This window comes from Chrysochloris asiatica, unplaced genomic scaffold (assembly GCF_000296735.1).
Source record: "Chrysochloris asiatica unplaced genomic scaffold, ChrAsi1.0 scaffold00134, whole genome shotgun sequence".
Lineage (NCBI taxonomy): Eukaryota > Metazoa > Chordata > Mammalia > Afrosoricida > Chrysochloridae > Chrysochloris > Chrysochloris asiatica.
This window is the reverse complement of record NW_006408652.1, coordinates 2,676,472-2,680,758: the sequence shown is the minus strand read 5'-3', so window position 1 is coordinate 2,680,758 and position 4,287 is coordinate 2,676,472. Positions and strand designations below refer to the sequence as shown.

At 41.8% G+C, this 4,287-nt stretch overlaps 1 pseudogene; it reads right to left on the bottom strand.

The window, feature by feature from the left end:
• Positions 1-1,564: 1,564 nt before the first annotated feature.
• On the bottom strand, positions 1,565-3,043 carry LOC102813719 (annotated as a pseudogene).
• Positions 3,044-4,287: the final 1,244 nt, after the last annotated feature.

Sequence of the window (4,287 nt, the reverse complement as noted above, 5' to 3'; positions counted from 1 at the left end):
TACGAATCGGGCTGCGAACCTTAAGGTCAGCGGTTCGAAACTACCAGCTGCTCCATGGGAGAAAGATGAGGCTTCCTACTCCCGTAAAGATTTACACCCTCGGAAACCCTATACAGGGTCGCTATGGGTCAGAACCAACTCGATGGCACATAACAACAACAACAATACTGTCCCTAAGGAGCTCTGGTAGCATAGTGGTTACGAATTAGGCTGCTAACCTCAAGGTTGGCAGTTCGAAACTACCAGCTGTCCACGGGAAAAACATGAGACTTCCTGCTCCTCTAAAGATTTGCAGGCTCGGAAACCCTGTGCAGGGTCACTATGAGTTGGAACTGACTCCACGGTACTTAACAACAACAGCAACAACAAATTACTGTCCCTAGAGTCCTGGTGTGGCACTGTAGGATCAGCACTGGGCTGCTAACTGCAAGGTTTGCAGTTCAAACCCACCAGCTGCTCCTCAGAAACCCATACAGGGTTGCTATGAGTTAGAATCGACTCGATAGCACTTAATAACAATGTACTGTCCTTGGACTGTCTACTCCTGCATTTATTATACAAGAGAGAGGAATATAAATACTTCTTTCATTTTTAAACCACACAGTTTTGGATTTATGTATTATTTGGAGCTTAATCCTAGGTGCCGTACTGTGCTAACGAGAATAGACCTAAAGTTCACCAAGTTAAAGTGTAATTTCAGGAATAGCAATCTGCAAGTTGGAATTTGATCAATTTAAATTATAAGCGAATGGAGGCAAGGCGATCAATGATCAGATGATCATAATAGTCAAAATATGTCAGTATGATTCAGGACGATGGTGGTGGCACTACAGTACTGGTGATGGTGATGAGGGGTTCTCGGTATCTCTGTTGTGGAGTGGTTAAAAGGGTCTCTATCAGTATCAGTAGGGAGCCCAGTGACTCTGTAAGATGAGCACTAGACCATGAACCATAAGATCAGTGGTCCAAGCCCACTAGCATTCCACTGGAGAAAGCTTTCTGCTCCTGCCAAAATTTATAGCCTCGGAAATCCTATACAGGGTTGCTGAGTTGGAACCAACTCAAGGTACACAACAACAGCAACATTAGTATTAGTATAGGTTTGTTGGCTACTGCCTAGTCTTCCTGCATCCTTGAATACTCTCCAACATGCACATAAGGGAACATTCATGCATTTTTTTTTTTTTTTAGTTTAAGAAATGCAATTTTATTAATTAATAGAAGGACATGTTTTATCAATATACTGTCATCACATAAAACCCCAGCAGCATTACAACTACACAAACACACAGTTTGATAGGGTACAATACAAAGTCAATGTTTGATTTCTTAACTTGCGTTTACTAAAAATCTGAGAAAGATTGTAATCAATCTCTAAATAACTGTCTTGCATAAGGAGAAATGTAGAGCACAATGAGGTTTGGCAATGATAAGTTGAGAAGACTTTCTTTAAAAGATATGAAGATACATCACAAATCATATCACACCCTGTGTAACATCACAGCATCAAAAGGAAAAGCAGTGGCTTAGAAGGCTTTGTACCTTCCCAACATTAAACTAATGCTTATTTTTGGCTTGAATTACTAAGTTTTTCCATTAGTAGGAAAATGTGTTCTGCAAACCCCCAAATGGCACCATGGCCTCCATTACATTCGCAAATATACCCAACAGCCTTTTGGGCAGTGGAAGAGGCATCAGTAGGAACTCCACTTAGACCACCTTTCTTCAAGTACTCTTCATTCGACACTTCATTTCCAAGATAAGCTACTTCTTTCCAGCATAGTCCCATTTCTTTTCTCCATTCATCTATAATTGATAACTTGTTGGATATGTTGACTTCCATTTTGCAATCCAGTTTTAAGGCAGTGAGCGTTGACTTTGAACAGGCCCTTTCTGAGATTAACCTTACCTTGATACCACTTTTCTTTAATAAACTTATACCAATAGCATCTTTTATATCATAAGATATTATTTCTTTTTGATCTCCTGAAACATAAATGTGGCCATTGTTGAGGCATCCATCAACACTGCAAACCAAAAGTTTTATCTCCTTAAGCTTCCTTTGCCAAAATAACCATTTCGTAATACTCTTTGTTCTGCAATAGGCCAGTTAATATCCACATCTAAATCCACACTGTGCTCAGCTCGCATTTCATAGTATGCCATTTTTCCACCCTGTAAGGCTCTCTGGTACCATAGTCGTTACGAATTGGGCTGCAAACCACAAGGTCAGCAGTTCGAAATTACCAGCTGCTCCACAGGAGAAATATGAGGCTTTCTGCTCAGGTAAATATTTACAGCCTCAGAAACCCTGTACAGGGTCACTATGAGTCAGAACCGACTCCACGGCACACAACCACCACCATCAAGTAACCCATCTCTATCAAATGTCTCTTAGCAAAATAAAAGGAGCCATTTTCATATAATTCTCCATCCCAGTCTTGTCTATAAGGTCGCTTGGCTGGATTCAAATTCAGATGCTCAGTCACTTCACGAACTCCTTTCTGAATTTCACTCCATCAAAACTGATGGTGCCTCACAACAGAGAAAACAGGGTCATATCATTCTTCTCGAATCATGTCTGCAACTTTTTGAAGGTCAGTAGGATTTAAACAAGGAGAAGTAGCTTGAATTTTCCTACAATGCCAACCACGTTGTGATAATTAAAAAATTCCATGATGGCATCTAGAGAGGTAGAGCTCTTTTGAAACTTCAGAACTTCTTCTATGAACTTGTACAACAAATTGCTTGGCCACATTCTCAATTTCTTCATGGTCTGTTGAAACCCATACACTCTGGAAGTCCAGGGCTGCACGTAGGACCCAGCCAATGAGCTAGACCCCCGCCAGGTGCTTAATGCTCTTCTGGGGGATGCTCTTGCTGCCGCCCCAGGCCAGAATCAGGGCTGACAGGTTCTGGGCTTCTCCACCCCTCAGCCCTGGCCACCGTGGGAGTTGTGCTTCAGCTTCTGCAGTGGGCCCCAAGACGGCCGCCCCCGTGGGTGGGAGATAGAGCTAGTAGCCCCCATCTCCACTGAGTCCATTTTCTTCCCACGCCTTAGCCCCAGCTTCCGCATTTTTAATTAAGGAGTATGGTGCATGGAAAAGGACCTCTGACGGTGCTGTGGGATAAGCACTGGACTGGTAACTAGAAGATTGGCAGATCAAACATACTGGGCAACTCCTTGGGAGAAAGATGGCACTTTCTGTCCCCATGTAGCCTTGGGAGGTCTGTGCGGGGCTGTCGTTTGTCAGAATTGACTTTGTGGCAAAGGGCGGGAGCACTGAAAAGAAGCAAGACTCTTATTTTACATAATGTTGGGTGGAATCTTGGATATACCAATGTGAAATATGTGACAAGCAATTAGTCTTTAAAACCTCATTTTCTGGAGGGGAGGAGGGGGAGAGGGGAAGGAGAGAGGATGTATTCTAGTGCTTATCCCATAGACTTTTTTGGTGATGATTAAATGAAGTAATGTCTGTACAGCATCATGAAACGCAAGAGTATATGGTGAGGGATCAATCAATATTAGTTACTATGATTATTAAAACGTGTGTCACACATTACTGAACATCGACAGATTTCTGTAAATGCTGAAGAGTAAGGAACTTTTATAGTGTACCTTCATCAGTCCAGAGGCAAACACTTATGAATTTCCCCAGAGCCATCAAATAGTTGTATTCTTCACTAAGGACAACATGTTTGAAAGACAGCTGTCCTCAGATGCATCACAGTCCCATTCCCACCTAGGAACTAATCAGGTTTTGACAATATTGATCACAATGTTCACATGGGGTTAGCATCCCCAAAGAGGGGCTGTGGTAGCAGGATACAAGTTGACCTAGCAATGCTTTTACAGCATTGCCATACTCAGGTGCCCCCCTAATTGTTAACAAGGATATAAAGGGGGTAGTTCCCATTAGCATTGAACTTTGGGTTTTCTCTCCTGCTCTGGAATATGCTCCCAACTTCCAGTAGGTATTCCTACAAATTGTCTGGTGCAACATCTCTTGGTTATAACTCAAAACAGGGATCTAGGACAAATTACTAAATAAAGCCAAAATGAGTTTCTTGAGGATTGTTCACTGCAGTAATAAAAGAGCCCAGGATTAAAAGGAAACACAATTTGATAGGGAAAATAATGTGTTGGATGTAGAGGGATTCTTGTGTTCCACTAATCAGCAGTCTTGCTGATTTATTTTAATTCCATCTATAAAGTGAAGCAATGCTCTAATTCTTGGCAGACTTCTTAGATGGATTGAGAATGGACAAAGTATATAATAATCA